Source organism: Wyeomyia smithii, chromosome 1, assembly GCF_029784165.1.
Source record: "Wyeomyia smithii strain HCP4-BCI-WySm-NY-G18 chromosome 1, ASM2978416v1, whole genome shotgun sequence".
In the NCBI taxonomy this organism is placed as follows: domain Eukaryota; kingdom Metazoa; phylum Arthropoda; class Insecta; order Diptera; family Culicidae; genus Wyeomyia; species Wyeomyia smithii.
Window position 1 is genome coordinate 62568549 of NC_073694.1, and position 17272 is coordinate 62585820.

Sequence of the window (17272 nt, forward strand, 5' to 3'; positions counted from 1 at the left end):
CAGCGCGGATCCGGCGAATGTTACTCGGAAGGAATCCGAAGAGAGGAATTTCTTCTTCCCTTCTTCGATGGATACTGAATGCAATTGCCTGCAATCCAGTATCTTTACACTTTGCATCAAGGGAGTTTTAAAACAGCCAACTCCATGACGCAAAAGGTCATCGACAGTGAGATTCCCCTCGGTAACCACACCGTCGATTTCTACATCCTTGGCAGGGATGTACACGCGACACTCTCTCGGAAGAGCTCGTAGCCAGCAATTTCGTTTGCTTGCTTCAAGCTACTCACGACAACTCGCAGTTTGTTCGGCCTTCGTAATCTCGGTTACGGCCGAAAAATGTTTTGCCAGGTCTTTGCCAATTTGAATAATATTCAATGGCTTCTTTATGGGCTGGAAAAAAACAGCGTAGGGACCGCCAGCGGCATCTGGGTGAGCTTTTACCCGTACTTCCGGTACTCTTGGTACAGGACTTGGCAAAGGGGAGGGCACAGGAGAAGGTAGGGGTGAGCTGATGGGAGAAATTTCAATTTCTTCCCCGTTTGTTTCCACATCCAGGAAAAGTTGCACCTGCATGTCGTCCATTTTGCGGGAGCGTTACGCTCTACCGCACACAAACGATAAATACGATAAATATTCGAATGTGGGGGGGGGGGGGTTCAAGTAGTTGATATTAAATTTTAAAAACAATTTTTCAATCTACAATGGATCAAATAAAAAAAAGACAGTAATACTAATACTAATAACAATAGTCATAATAATAATAATAATAATTGTAGTAAAAATAATAATAATAACAATAATAATAGTATCAATAATAATATTAATAATAATATTATAACATAGCAATAATATTGATAATAATAGTAAAAATTCTAAAGGTAATACTTCACCGAACGTCTAAGTCACGACCTCACGGCTGATAGTTGGATTAATCGAGTGTCTCCGCAGAACAAACAATGACGATCCAGCTTCGTGTTGTGACACAGTGGCCGTATCTTACACGCGACCTTGTAGATGCCACTTGTAGTTGATTTCCACTCGCTCGATCGTATGGTGGTCCGTGCTGCTAGCGGGGTAACAGCGGTGCGGGAGAATTATTCTTGCTGATATATCAGCTGCGTATCGAATCACTGGCGGGGTAGCCTGCCCCTACCAGTGTGCAGATGTTTCTGCCGATATACAACAGGCTATTGTTATCGCGCAACACAAGAACTAATCGACAAAAAACACCGAACTCAAACGGAGATAAACAATTTGCGTCTAATCGAGACGAAAGCAAAACAACGAATGGTTTTAGCACTTGATCCTCACAGATTTTATCAAATTTTTCGTTGATTTCTTGAAATAATCACACATATGATTCAAGCAACTTTTCTATGGTAACAAAGCATTCAACGCACTGTATAATTCTGAACTATACTTTCTTTAGAGCAAGTTTGTAGGACTTTGCTGCAATTCTTAGGATATATTCGATGCAAAACCATAATCTATAAGGGTCATTCCATACGAAGTGACCACGAAAAAGCACAAACTTGGACACGACCATCACAGATTTTGCTCAAAGTTGGGAGAATTATTCATCTACTGTCACTTTGGGAAAATCCCAAATTTGGTGTCGATTGGAATACCCCGCTCTGTGGGACCTCCCTGTTTTATGCAAAGTCACGCATTTTTTGTTCAAAAGCTCTTTTTTCTTTTTCTTACATTTCATAGACGTAAGATGTCCAAAAAATACTGATGAATGATTTTTGAAGGAAATAAACCAAGGAATCCAGAAAAAATAAAAGTTTTGACAGAAAGTGTTGCCAGATAAATTATTTTTGTATTTGAATACTAAATTTACATTTTTCGACAAATGCAGCCATTTTTATTTAAATTTGATAATTTCATCGTGTTCCTTGGAAAATTTCACATTTACGAAAATAGTTCAGAATTTCGTAATTAATTTTTCGTAAAAATGTTATATCTCAAGATTGGCTCATATTACCACGGAGTGGTAAGTGCTTCTTACGTAAAATTTTCTGCGAAACACGATGAAACCATCGAATTTTAAATAAAATTAGCTGCATTGGCCGAAAAATGCAAATTTAGTTTTAAAATACAAAAATAATCTATCTGGCAACACTTCCGGGCAAAAAAAAATATTTTTTCTGGATTCCTTGGTTTATTTTCCTCAAAATTCACCTATCACTATTTTTCGGGTGTCTAACGTCTATAAATTATAAAATAAAATAATTACGAAATTTACAACTATTTTCGTAAAAATGTTATATCTCGAGATTGACTCATATTACCTCGGGATGATAGTTGTTTCTTATGTGAAATTTTTCAAGAAACACGATGAAATTATCAAATTTTAAATAAAAATTGCTGCATTTGTCGAAAAACGTAAATTTAGTTTTCAAATACAAAAATAATTCATCTGGCAACACTTCCGGCCAAAACTTATATTTTTTCTGGATTCCTTGGTTTATTTTCTTCAAAAATCATCTATCAATATTTTTCGGACATCTTACGTCTATGAATTGTAAGAAATATAAAAAAATAGATTTTTGACAAAAATTGCGCGACTTTGCAATAAAGAGGTGGGTCCTGGAGAGCGGAGGGTATTCTAATCGACACCAAAATTAGGATTTGTCCAAAGTGACAGTAGATGAATAATTCCACCAACTTTGCACAAAATCTGTGATGGTCGTGTCCAAGTGGCATGTACACTTCGTATGGAATGACCCATAATCATTATTTTCTTTTCTGGATCTCGCGATTTTTGAAAACGAAGCCGTTGTGGAATTGAGAATGTATGTGAGAACTTTATCGAGGTTTGATTCAGTGATGTTATTTGGTTCACCCTCTGGAAAACTACCTTTTGAATTTATTTAAACGATTTATGGTTTAATAGTTAGTATAAATTTATATGTAGTAATAGTTAGTATAACGAAGGTTTCTGCACTACAAGGTGGATTAATCCAGATTTTTTAACATATTACGGTGACCGAAAACTTTCAATGAAATTAGATATCTAACTTTCGAATCTTTGTAGATAGAATTAAAGTTTGTTAGCTCCTTTTCTATGTAGCACCTTTGTAAAAGAAAGTTTTTCTCTGAAACTCCTACTGCTATCGAGCTCTAAAACCAAATTTATATCTAAATTCTTTCCCTAGAACGCTATACAAAAGTTAACTTGGAGTCTCCATTGGTTTGATAATTAAATGGAGCGCATGGTTTACTTTCGTGGTAAGAGGGTGGGGACTTGGTGGGGACTTTTGATACACTTGTGCATACAATACCTTAAAAAAACCACCTTAAAAAAAAGCTTACTGGCTACTGACTAATTTTCGTTAAACGGTTTTACCTTTTTTTTCCTCATATATCATTTATTTGACACGGCAAAAATACAATTTAATGTTTAACGGCGCCAATTATATCTGGTGACTTAAAAACTAAAAGCAAATTTTTATCCTCACTGCCGACTACGAGCTGAAATTAAGTCTAACTTAAAACTAGCATGAATTTTTCAATCAGTGTTTTGTTGTTGAATGGTCGTCTGGTGCTCTTCGAATGGCCGATGTCATGAGCTGGGGCAGGGGCTTGTATCCTCGGGTCCTGGAGGTATTGTGCGGGGTCTAGTTGCTGGTTATGGTTCGTTGTTGTTGTTCGCTAGTGTTCAAGTGGCCATATGGTATGTGCCGCTGAGCCAAGATATCACTGAAGGCCTCGGGTGGCGAATTCGAGTGGGGTGCAGTTGCTGATTTCAAAATCTGTGCTTAAGGTTCAAACGTGTTCTTGTCGTTTTGTTGGGTGTAGACGGGGGGGAACGGGACTAGACTGGGGCATTGATGGATTTTAGGAAAACGTATATAAGGGTCATGTAGGGTATGTCACGGCTCGCCAAGTCATCACGAACAGGTACAGCTGGCCGTCTACCTCCGGCCTCAAGGGAAGCTACTAATTTAGACCTGGCGTCACGGTGGACAGGGCATGACCAAACAACGTGCTCTATGTCGTGATAACCTTCACCACAAGCACAGATACCACTTTCCCCGAGCCCAATACGACGGAGATGCGCATCAAATCTAGAGTAATTGGACATAAGCCGAGACATCACGCAAATGAAATCTCGACCTACATCCAACCCCTTGAACCACGGATTCGTCGATACCTTGGGTATAATGGAATGTAACCACCTTCCCAGTTCCCCTCTGGTCCAAGAATTTTGCCAACTGATGATCGTATTCTGACGTACAAATGCAAAAAATTCATTAAAAGCAATTGGTCTTTCATAAATTTCACCGTTTGTTGCGCCCACCTTAGCCAAAGAGTCCGCTTTCTCATTGCCCGGTATCGAGCAGTGAGAAGGGACCCACCCTAAGGTAATCTGAGAAGATTTTTCGGATAAAGCACTCAGATGTTCCCGTATTTTCCCCGGGAAATACGGAGAGTGCTTAACATCTTTCATCGATCGGAGAGCCTCAATGGAACTGAAACTGTCCGTAAAGATGAAATAATGGTCCGTGGGCATTTTTTCGATAATCCCTAGGGTGTACTGAATTGCAGCTAATTCTGCGACGTAAACAGAAGCAGGATTATCGAGCTTATGGGAGACGGTTAAATTGTTATTGAAGATACCGAAGCCAGTGGACCCATCAAGAAGAGATCCGTCAGTGTAGAACATATTGTTGCAGTTGATATTTCGATATTTATTGGAAAAAATTTTGGGGATCTGCTGCTCGCGTAAATAATCCGGACTTCCACGAGTTTCTTCTATCATGGATGTATCGAAAAACACAGTAGAATCAGAAGTATTTGATAAGTCGACACGATTTGGAATATTCGAAGAAGGGTTAATATTTTGGGACATGTGATTGAAATACAATGTCATAAAACGGGTTTGAGAATTAAGCTCGATTAACCTTTCAAAATTTTCAATCACGGGACGGTTCAAGACCTCACATTTGATAAGAATACGAGAAGACAGGCTCCAGAAGCGGTTTTTCAATGGTATTACTCCAGCTAAGACCTCCAAACTCATCGTATGGGTCGACTGCATGCAACCCAAGGCGATACGCAAACAACGATATTGTATTCGCTCCAGTTTGATCAAATGTGTGTTTGCTGCGGAGCGGAAGCAGCAACACCCGTGTTCAATAACAGACAATATCGTTGTTTGGTAAAGTCTTGTAAGGTCTCCTGGATGGGCTCCCCACCATTGTCCGGTTATTGTACGAAGAAAATTCACTCTTTGTTGACATTTTTTCATCAGATACCTCACGTGACAACCCCAGGTGCCTTTAGAGTCGAACCAGACACCAAGATATTTGTGTACCAAACCCTGAGAAATCGTTTTACCCATTAATTGTGTTTGAAGCTGAGCAGGTTCATGCTTCCTAGAAAAACTACTATCTCAGTCTTCTCCGGAGAGAATTCGATACCTAGCTGTAAAGCCCAAGCAGACAAATTGTCCAAGGTATCTTGCAATGGTCCTTGCAAATCGGCAGCTTTGGCTCCTGTAACAGAGATTACACTGTCGCCTGCAAGTGCATGAATTTGCCAGACATTCGTCAATGTCATTTACATAAAAATTGTAAAGAAGGGGGCTTAAACATGAGCCCTGGGGAAGACCCATGTAGCTAATTCGAAAAGTTGCCAAATCTCCATGCGTAAAATGCATATGCTTTTCGGACAACAAATTGTGCAAAAAATTGTTCAAAATTGGAGAAAATCCTTGTCGGTGAAGTTTACCCGAAAGAATGTCAATAGAAACGGAATCAAAAGCCCCTTTAATGTCCAAGAACGCAGACGCCATTTGTTCTTTGCGAGCATACGCCAGCTGAATATCTGTTGAAAGCAACGCAAGACAAGCATTCGTCCCTTTGGCACGGCGGAAGCCAAATTGAGTATCTGATAGTAGACCATTTGATTCGACCCAGTGGTCTAAACGACGGAGTATCATTTTTTCCATCAATTTCCGAATACAGGATAGCATTGCAATCGGCCTATAAGAGTTGTGATCAGAAGCTGGTTTCCCTGGTTTTTGGATGGCGATCACCTTCACTTGCCTCCAATCCTGCGGTACAATGTTTTGCTCCAGGAACTTATTGAACAAGTTCAACAAGCGCCTCTTGGCATTGCCGGGTAGATTCTTCAACAAGTTGAATTTGATTCTATCTAATCCAGGCGCGTTATTGTTACAGGACAGGAGGGCAACTGAAAATTCTGCCATCGTAAAAGGTGATTCTATCGCGTCGTGGCCCGGAGACGCATCGCGAACAATGTTTTGCTCAGGAGCAGAGTCCGGACATACTTTCCTGGCAAAATCAAATATCCACCGACTTGAAGACTCCTCGCTTTCGTTGACCGTTACGCGATTCCGCATTCTTCGGGCTGTGTTCCAAAGAGTGCTCATCGATGTCTCCCTCGACGCCTCGTTCACGAACCGACGCCAATATCCGCGTTTCTTTGCTTTAGCCAAGCTTTTAAGCTTGGTATCAAGCTCCGAATACCGTATATAGTCGCCAGGTATACCTCCCTTCTGGAAGGCCAAAAACGCGTCGGATCTTTGCGTGTAGACATCGGAGCACTCTTTGTCCCACCACGGAGTTGGAGGCCGTTCTTTGATCGTTACGCCGGGATATTTCCTCGTTTGGGCTTGCAACGCGGCATCGAGTATCAAGCTCGCGAGGAGGTTGTATTCTTCAAGTGGTGGATGATGTTGAATCGACTCGACCGCTTTTGAAATCATTTCCTCGTATAACTTCCAATCGACATTCCGTGTGAGGTCATACGGAATGTCAATTGGTCGCATGCGAGTTGATCCGTTAGTAATTGAAATAAGAATAGGCAAATGGTCGCTACCGTGAGGATCGAGGATTACCTTCCATGTGCAATCCAACCGTAGCGACGTCGAACATAAGGATAGATCCAAAGCGCTTGGGCGCGCTGGAGGTTTCGGGATACGTGTCATTTCACCGTTGTTTAAAATAGTCATGTCGAAGTCATCGCAAAGGTTATAGATTAAAGAGGAGCGGTTATCATTGTAAGGGGAACCCCAAGCCACACCATGAGAGTTGAAGTCTCCCAAATCAAACGTGGCGAGGGAAGAAGCTCTATTAAATCAAAGAGCAGCCGTTGCCCAAGCTGTGCTCTGGGAGAAATATATATTGAGGCAATACAAAGCTCTTTACCTTGAATTGTCATTTGACATGCGACAACTTCGATGCCTGAAATCGAGGGGAGGTTAATACGATAGAAAGAATCCTAGAGATCTAGACTCCCCAGGATTGGCATAGGATGTTCCCGCTGGTGAATCGTCAGAATCGGTTTCATCAGAGGACAACAGATCGAAGGGGTTCGAAGTAACGGGAGAAGTGGTAACGGTCTTCTTCAGCATGTCAGCGTAGGAACGCTTTGAACGCTCTTTGAGAGACCGTTTTATTTTATCCCTGCGCTGCATGTACACCGCACATGTCGAGAGCTCATGCAGATTTTCCCCGCAGTGAATACACTTTTCAGCGTTAACACTGCAAGAATCTTCCGCATGAGACTCCCCACACTTGCCACAACGTGCCTTATTGCAGCAGTAGGCGGCTGTATGGCCTAACTGCTTGCAATTCAGGCAGTTCATGACGCGGGGCACGTAGAGCCTCACAGGGAGACGAACCCGGTGGATCGAGATGTGGCTTGGTAGTGCAGACCCGGCGAACGTAACTCGAAACGAGTCTGACGGAGTGTAAACTTTTTTGTCACCGACGAGCGATACCAACCGCAATTGCTTGCAGTCGAGCACCTTCGCATCGGGACATCTGCTGCTCTTGAAGCACCCTTTAGCACTTTTCAATATACACTCCACGGAAAGACTCGAATCGGTCACGACGCCGTCGATCTCCACATCTCTAGCGGGTACATAGACACGGCGGTATTCCCGTGTAAAGAGCTCGGAGCAAGCTATATAGTTGGCCTCTTTAAGGTCATTGACCACGACACGGAGCTTGTTCGGCCTGATTTTAGAAATTTCAGTCACAGCTTTATAGTGTGACGTCAGGTCTTTCGAAATCTGTAATATATTCAATGATTTCGATTTCGGCCCTGCTTTAGGCCTGAGGTAAACTGCCACTGGAAGCGTCGATCCGTCTGGATACAACCTGACACGTGAGGAAGCTGAAGAATTATCAGTAGAAGGAGGGGCAGGAGGGACAGGGTCGAGGGGATTTGAGGATGGTGGTGTGGGAGATGGGGGATCTACATCCATCGCGCTAAAACTAGCGCGCTGATGGGACAGACAAGAAGCACGTACCTTCCTTTTCTTCTCTCCTTCGTGTTGGATGAACGTCCACAGGAGTACACTGCACTCACCACCAAATCGTTCGACAGCAGGCAGCTACAAAGCGACACAGTTACACAAAAGCACTTGACCTTGAATGCGAAACAGCAATCTAAACAAAAGACACCGGGCCAAAGAATGCCAGCACTTGTGCACACGTTTTGATTTTATCGGAGAAAATTCGAAACACAACCGATGCTGATGCGTGTTCGGCACAGAATGAGGTTTTACCTTTGTTATACTAAACAAAGGTTATAAAATCGGTCGAAAAACGCAAAATAGATCCATGATCCGGAGGGTCGAATCGTATATACCATTCGACTCAGCTCGACGAACTGAGCAATGTCTGTTCGTGTGTATGTGTGTGTGTATGTGTGTGTGCGTATGTATGTTGTCTGTATGTATGTGCCGCAAAATACTAACGCACCTTTCTTACAGAACGCAATATCCGATTTCAATGATCTTATACGCAAACGAAAGCTACTGTGCTCCCCCAGGAAGCTACCGAGTGGATTTTTGATTAGTGGCTTAGATTTTAAAATATTGATCAAAGAGTATTTTTTATATAAGAAGTTTAACTTTTAAGGCAAAATTAATGGCACGGAGAGCCATGTGTTGTATACCAATTTACTCATATCGACGAATTGAACAATTTATGTATGTTTGTGTATGTGTACCTGTACGTATGTATGTGTAAATATGTTGTTTATATGTGTAGTATATCAAAATCGACCCAAAAAAGAAAAGTAACAAAAAAAACTCTCTTTACAGAACGTTTATTCCGAATTTGATGTTCGCATGCTCAAATGAAAGCCCCAGAGATCTTTGAAAATCATACTGAGTGCGATCTTTTATTGGTTGCTTAAACTGTAGAGTTTTGATCAAAGTATATTTTAGACATGGGATATTTTACTTTCTGGATAATTTTTCTCTCTCACTGCTCTTTCCTCTTCTCTATCCCTCTTTTTTCGTTTCGCTTTTTATTTCTCAAAGGAAATCAACAATCATGGACAACTTTTCATAATCTTTACACTCTTCGTAGTACGTCTTAACTGGTGTAAATAAATTACCCTTAAGCTTTTTCTTGGAAATTTGAACCAGATTTTAGAAGAAACTGCAATGCTTACTTAGCTCCTTTTCATCCGAAGCTCCCGTCCTCACTTCTTATACAATATATATACTAAATTGTACGTTGAACCTAGATTTGCGAAGAGTAAGAAACATTTACAGCTTTCGGGAGCCAAGCATTGTAGCAAAATCTGATCCCACAGTTCGCATGCTCAAATGAAATGCAGATATTTTGAAAAGCTTTACCAAAGATGTATAGACCTATTTACGTACGAATGTGTTAGTGCCACCCATTGAGAAAAACACAAATAAATCGCTGTTTTGTTTGCAATGCTACGTTTTGAACAGCTGGAATAATTTTCAGTTGAATACTTATTTAATGTATTAAATTTGTAACCAGGAATCTAAAGTAGCTGATGAACGTAATCGGCAAAATTAGGAAAAAGTGTTGAAGCAACTCTACATGGCTATACACGTTTACTAGTGTGCGCAGGTGAAAAGTTACTTATCTCTATGATATGATACACTATGCTCATGTAAGATATAAATATTGCTTTCTAATTTAAGACTAAGTGCAAACAGAGTATCCATGTTATTCCACTTCTCGTTATCTCAGAAAGATTTAAAAAGTCTATAAAAGTATAATTCTAAACTATATTTAGAGAAAAAAACTTGATGCTGATTCATAAATTTAGGTCCTGCGATTTATGAAAATAAAGCGAATAAGTAGAATCGCATTAAACTAACATACATGTTTGCTGTTCTAGTGTGAAATCAGCATCATTGTTATCTCTTACTCTTTCCTCACGTTCGATTATCTCAAAAAAAAAAAAAATTCATTCACTTCTAGCCAGCATTTAAAAAATTGGTTTGTGATCGAAAAACTAAGACTCATGTACTCCAGTGATAACATTCATATTATTTGCAAAAACCACGTCAAGCTTTAATTCAATGATCGTCTTTGGTTAACTCTCTGAAAAGTATCTTTCAAATTCATTTCATTCATTACAGAAATTGGACTTATGATGGTATACGATTTGTAAGTGACTGGCCAAATATGTTTAAAGTAATAATTAGTATAACAAAGGTTTCTGCACCACTTGGTGGATTAATTTAGGTTTTTGTCCTAGATTTTAGCGACACCAGCGACATTACTGATGGTACTTATCTTTGCTCATGATGCTCATGGCGACACCAGCGGCATTATTACTTACTAAACAAAATCCATTATTTTCCTTAACGAAAGGATCCTCATTGAGTGGCACATCTGTATGTCTTTTACATTTTTGTGTGGTTTTATTTGTTATTATTTTTAATGCCATTTTTTCTGTAATATTTTTCCTGTTTGTTTGATTTTCTGCCATTTTGGTAATATACTGATTACATTACACACTGGGCCAGAAATGGAATCTAGCGGAACGAAATTAATAGCGCTCTTAGGGTTTGACCAATCGGTTTCCGATCTCCTGCAAAGTTTCTTGGTATAGTTAGGGCGTCATTTTGGACGTTTGAATTGGTTCGGAATATAGCCGCGAAGGTGGCGTCACGATGCCAACTTCTTTCTTTTACACGCTAGAGCTTTGCGGTATTGAACAAAGTTATAGATCTCTAAATTCTATGAAACTTTACACAGTATACAAAATTTCTAACTCTTCAAGTTTCAGAGATCTACGAGTTTTTGTAAAATTTGTCTGAATTTCACGTTTTTATGTGATAATTTTATGAGTTCACCCGAATTAATTTCTTGTAAGGGAAAGAAGTTGGCATCGCAACGCCTCCTTTGCGGCTACATTCCGCACCAATTCAAACATCCAAAACGACGCTCTAACTATACCAAGAAACTTTGTAGAAGATCGGAAACCGATTGGTCAAACCCTAAGAGCGCTATTAATTTCGTTCCGCTAGATTACATTTCTGGCCCAGTGTGCATTGTAGCATCGATCCGTTTCCAGTTTTTGAATTTTTAACTACTTCATGTATATTTTTTTTGTGTTTTTGCCATTCTCCTAGAAAGGTATAGCAAACACTGGCAAAATCGAAGGTATAAAAGTGCTCCAAAGAGTTGAATGGCATATATCACTCGACTCAGTTCGACGCATTTTTTGTATGTGTGTGTGTATGTGCTACTTCTCAATCTCACTCGATTTTTTCAGAGATGGCTAGATCGATTTTCAAAAAATTATTCTCAAATGAAAGGTCTAGTTGCACCATAAAACCCTATTAAATTTTATTGTAATCGGATTTTCAATTTATATGTTAAATATCAAAATGTGAAAATCGCGAAAGTTCATTGTCTCAGAAACTACACTACCGATTCAGCAAAATTGGTTTTAAATGAAGGAGTTATCTAAAAAACCTTAGCTTTTGAATTTTATAAAGATTGGACATGTGGTTCAAAAGTCATGGAAAGAAACGTGTTCTGGAGACTATTTTATCTCACATATGTTTCTCAGAGATGGCTGGACCGATTTTCATAGAATCAGTGTCATATAGAAGGTTTAGTTGCCCGATAAACCTATTGATTTTTTTGCAATCGGACTTTTACTTTGCCTGTTATGTTTAAAAATGTGAAATCAAGCTATGAAAAGAAACATATTCCGAAGACTACTTAAACTCACTCACTTTTCTCAGAGATGGCTGAACCGAACAAAATTGGTGTCAAATGAAAGGTCTAGTTGCCTCAGAACCCTATTGAATCTTACTATAATCGAGCTGTAACTTTGTCTGTGATGTATCAAAATGTGAAAATCACGAAACTTCATTATCTCAGAAACTACACAACCGATTTGAACAATACTGATATCAGATGAACGGTAGTGAAGGGTTAACTGATGAATTTTGTAATGATTGAACACGTGTTTCAAAACTTGCGGAAAAAAGTCATATTTGAAATATGAAAAAAAAAAAATCCTACTATAAGCAATCGAATTACATTAAATACACATTAAATATGTTGTTTTTTTGGGTATACTTAACTGTTGTTCAATGTATTTCTATTCTACAGTTAGTGTGCCTTTTTATGCGAATTATTTTGATATATTTTTATGTTGGTTCTTGACGTTACTGTTGTTTTGCCATTTTGTGTTATATTTGTTATTTTGTTGTTTGTTGTTATGTTTTTGTAACCTTGAGTCACATAATGTTTGACATAATGTCTGTGATCATGTTTTATTTGTGCTTTGTTCCACTTTAGGTTGTTTTTATATATATGTTATTCTACTGCCGTTTAGGTATTATTTTGATGACAATTTGGTAATATTCCAATTATGCTTCTTAAACTTATTTCTGTGCTATTTTCTGCGTCACTTCTGTATAATTTTTGTATTATTTTCTGGTAATTGCCGATTTATTACTGTCGTCATCGTTTGTGTTATTTTTTGTCATTCCAGCGTATTGTATTGAATTTGTATATTTTTTTAGCTGACTCGGCAAACTTCGTCCCGTCCATTTTTTTTCTTCATTAAAATAATTTCAAACAATCCGATTTATTCCTTGAGATTTGTTCATAGTCTGCAAATGTATGACGAAATTAAATATTGGATACGATCAAAATCAAAAGACAAATCATTTGAAATGATTGATTTTATCGGATTCTCTACATCACCTCGATTCTGGAAACATCCTTATTGGGAAGTATTCGGTAACTTTAGGTTCGATTTCAGAATTTGGAGAAAATTTTTGGCATTTGCGCGTCATTCTGGTTGGGTGGTATTCGGTTATGTTTAGATGTTTTCCAGAAACCGGAAGTTTCTGTCTTAAACTAAATCATTTAAGACTGTATTCCGAATAAACTGGTTGAAATATCTATTTAAATTTTTTGGAAGACCTTACCTCCTTCCAGAGTACGGAGAAGTTGCCAAACCACCATAGAAATTTATATTCGATTTGTATAAAAGCTCTTCTTTTGAGAAGAGGGAGGAGTGTCCAACCACCACTAAAATATTTTTCTACTCCCAAAAACCTTTACATGCCAAACTTAGTTTCATTTACTTTATTAGTTCTGGAGTTGTGAAGAAATATGTGTTTCATTTGAATGGGAGCCCTCTCTTTCAGAAGAGGGAGGGGTGTCGAACCATTATGAACATATTTGTTACCCCTGAAAACATTTACATGCCAAATTAGGTTGTATATGCTTGATTGGTTCTCGAGTTGTGCGAAATTTGTGTTTCATTTGTATGGGATCCCTTCCTTATGGAAGAGGAAGGGGTGTCGAACCAGCATGAACATATCTGTTACTCTCAGAAACATTCACGTGCCAAATTTAGTTGTATTTGCTCGAGTTGTGCGAAATTTGTTTCATTTGTAAGGGACCCCTCTGATTCTAGAAGAGGAAGGGGTTCCGAACCACCATGTAAATAATTTTCGGCATCAAAAATTTTTACATGCCAAATTTGGTTCCATATACTTGACTGGGTCTCGAGATGTGAAGAAATTTGTGTTTCATTTGTATAGCAGCCCTCTCTTACAGAAAAGGGAGGGGTGTAAAACCACCATGAACATTTTCCTTGCTTCCAAAAACTTTAACATGCCGTATTTGGTTGTGTTTGCTTGATTGGTTCTCGGGTTGTGAGAAATTTGTGTTTCATGTGTTTTGGGCGTCTCCATTTCAGAAAAGGGGGGGGGTCTCAAACCGTCATGGAAATATTTTTTGGCTTTGATAACTTTCACAGACCGAATTTGATTCCATTTACTTGATTAGTTCTCGAGATGTGAAGAAATTTGTGTTTCATTCGCATGGGACCCCTCTTTTACAGAAGAGGGAGGGGTGTAGAACCACTATGGACATATTTGTGACCCCTACAAAAGATCGGATGCCAAATTTGGTTGTATTTGCTTGATTGGTTCTCGAGCTGTGCGAAATCTGCTGTTTCATTTGAGAAGACCCCTTCATTCCAGAAGAGGGAGGGGTATCGAACTACCATTGAAATAATTTTTACCTTAAAAGAACTTTTACATGTCAAATTTGGTTCCATGTACTTGATAAGTTCTGCAGTTTGTGCAGTTTGTGTTTATTTTGTATTGGGCCCCTCCCTTCCAGAATAGGAATGGGTCTCGAACTATTTGAGGAACCTTTCCCGGTCCCTAGAACCCCTATATACAAAATTTCACGCCGATCGGTGCAGTAGTTTCCGAGCCAATATGGATCAGACAGACAGACAGGGCTGCATTTTTATATGTTTAGATTTGTTTTTTTAGGTCTTTTATTAACGATAGTTTTGTGTCATTTAGGTTGATTGACAGAATACTAACGATTAAAAATCCGAACTTTTTTCAGTACACTGAGGATAAATAACTGACTGGGAAACGTGCTATTAGTCGAATAGTTTTAATATCTTTTTTGGTAAATCAAGACTACAACAAGACTGATAATTTTTATTAGAGCTTTTTAACATACAGTTTCAAATGAACTACGCTATTAGAAAGATTTTATAAAATTCGTCAAAAAATAATTGTTTGTACAGGAATCTAAATATTTGCTAAGTAATACATTCATTGATTTTCTTCTGTCAACTATACATATTACTACTTGCGCTGTTGAATTCTGGTAATTTTTTAATTTTCAGTGAAGAAGGCATTTGATATAAAAATTAAAAATAAACGGCCAAATTTGTGATGAAGTGTTATTTAACCAAGACAAAGCACCAGTTGACATGCGTTATTGTACTACATAAAATCAATTAATTAAACTCCAAACTTCGAACTGTTTTTCCTTTCCTAACCTGAATAGATTGCCTGGTGGTGATAGATTTTTGAATAGTAAGGAATAGTTAGGAAACGGCAGATGATGGTTTTTTGAGCAGCTCGACGCTAATAACAAAGTGGTGGCTCTTTTCTAACCGAACCCGAAGTTGTCATCGAGAGACGTTGCAGTTACCAAAGCGCTCAGTAAAAGTTTATGTCTTTATGTCCGGTTTAGAATTTGATTGCTTGTTTTGGCCTTACTAGGCAAGTTTTTTTTGTCCAAGGCTTGGCAGTAATATAAATAAATCTTCAGACGGCGAGACTGATGTTTTATTGCATTTATAATAACAGAATATCCAACCATCTTTTTAGCTGTTCTTCCGAAAGCTCTTCTCGGTATGACTTGCGACCTTTTGCAGGAAGTTTTCTATAAAATAAAATAAATATAACTCAACTTCGCTATTTATTAGTGATTCTCAAGTCCTGTAAACCAACACCACTTGGTTCACTTTTGCTTTTTCAACTAGAGCTAGACCGTCGGCTAACGGCATTACCAAAGCACACGATCGCGTTCGTTCAAGCAAAGCACATTTTTTTCTCCCACACACACCTTCACACAATCACAGGGACGTATCGTAATCTAACTTTTGAAATCTGTTGGAGCCTGGCAGCTTTATACCACCCCGTCATCAGCACCACCCCATAGTAAACTAAACCAGCAGAAGCTTGCCATAGTAATCACACCTTTCTTGCAACATGGGCGGCACGATACACAACTCTACACTACACAGTATACTTAGTAAGGCGCCAAAGTGCACGAGCTATGTTGTAAAAGGTGGTCGCGTTCTTCTATCTTCGAGCCCGTCGCCCACAAGCCAGTGCTAGTGGTGGGTTGGTTGTAAAACAAGAAGCAATAGCTCATTAAAGGTTAGCTCTAATCTGTAATAAATCTACACGTGCGGGCTTAGTTGGGCGTCATGGCGGAAAGAAAAAGAAGCAACGATAGCCGAAAGCGTGTGTGTGTGAGTGGGAAGAAGGTGGAGGTAGCTTTTTCCTGTAAAAAAAAGAAGCAAGCCAGTATGCCATCCGCTCGGGGCACGTACTTTCGAAGTAATTTTCGTTTTGAAAATCGACGCAACCAAAGCCACTACAGCCTAAGATGGGATGCGATAAAGTCACGAGGGCTACCCCCGCATTGCCGCGATGCCATCTTTATGTAGAGGGTTGCTAATGAGAGGGATTTTAGACCAATCCACTTAGACGTTAGTAATACCTTTTTAGATTTCGGGTTAACTTTGGCAGTTTGGTTATACCGGTCATTTAAGAAATCTTTTATTTAAAATTTTTTAAGAACAAATGGTGTGTAAAATTTGTCTGCATCAGCACTATCAATTTTTTAGACAACATTTTTCTGTCTTTAGAGCGTTTTTAGCTTCCAAAAATTGGAAGTCACCATGTTGGATATTGATTTAAAGTGATTTAATGTCTCTCTTTTAATAGACAAGTCTAGTTTTTTTTTTTTATTTTATAATGTACCCCGGAAATTTGAGAGGGTGTTGCAAGCTTCATAGACGAGCTCACGTAAAATCCCTCCAAGTCCTACTAACCAGAACACCCAAGCGACCACTCGGCAGCAACACGGAAACTGTGTACACGAAAACGCAATAAATGTAATGAAGAGTGTGTTGCTAATGTGCTAATTAACTGCTCATTTCCCTTGCATATTGAAAGGGACACTTCCGTGGATAAGAAAATTGCGGAAATAGGATGCTAGTTTTCTTTTTTTTCTTGAGTGCTACCAACGTTGTTAAAAAAAAACAAATTCCCCTTTGAAATCTAACCTCGAAGAGAACAACTTTCCATCATCAAGATTCATCGTGAGTCAAACTGTTGCACGCAGCAAGCGCAAAATCAACAACGACGCATACCAGCAGGAAACATCCACATTACTGTCAGCAAAATGCAGCGAACAACCATCAGGAAATCGTCTTCGGGTGTGATGACATTAACACTTGTTGTATTTCCGAGCCAAGCGACGAGCAAAACCACCAAATGTGTGCAGTTGATTGCACTCTCTGACTCTCCCTCCGCAAGGTTCCTATTCTATGCCACAGCCGTGACCGTCCTCGGACGGGCGGCTCTCATGACCCTCCCACCATCGCACGCATGGCCCGGTTCCGGCGAAGAACGACACGAAACCAGCAG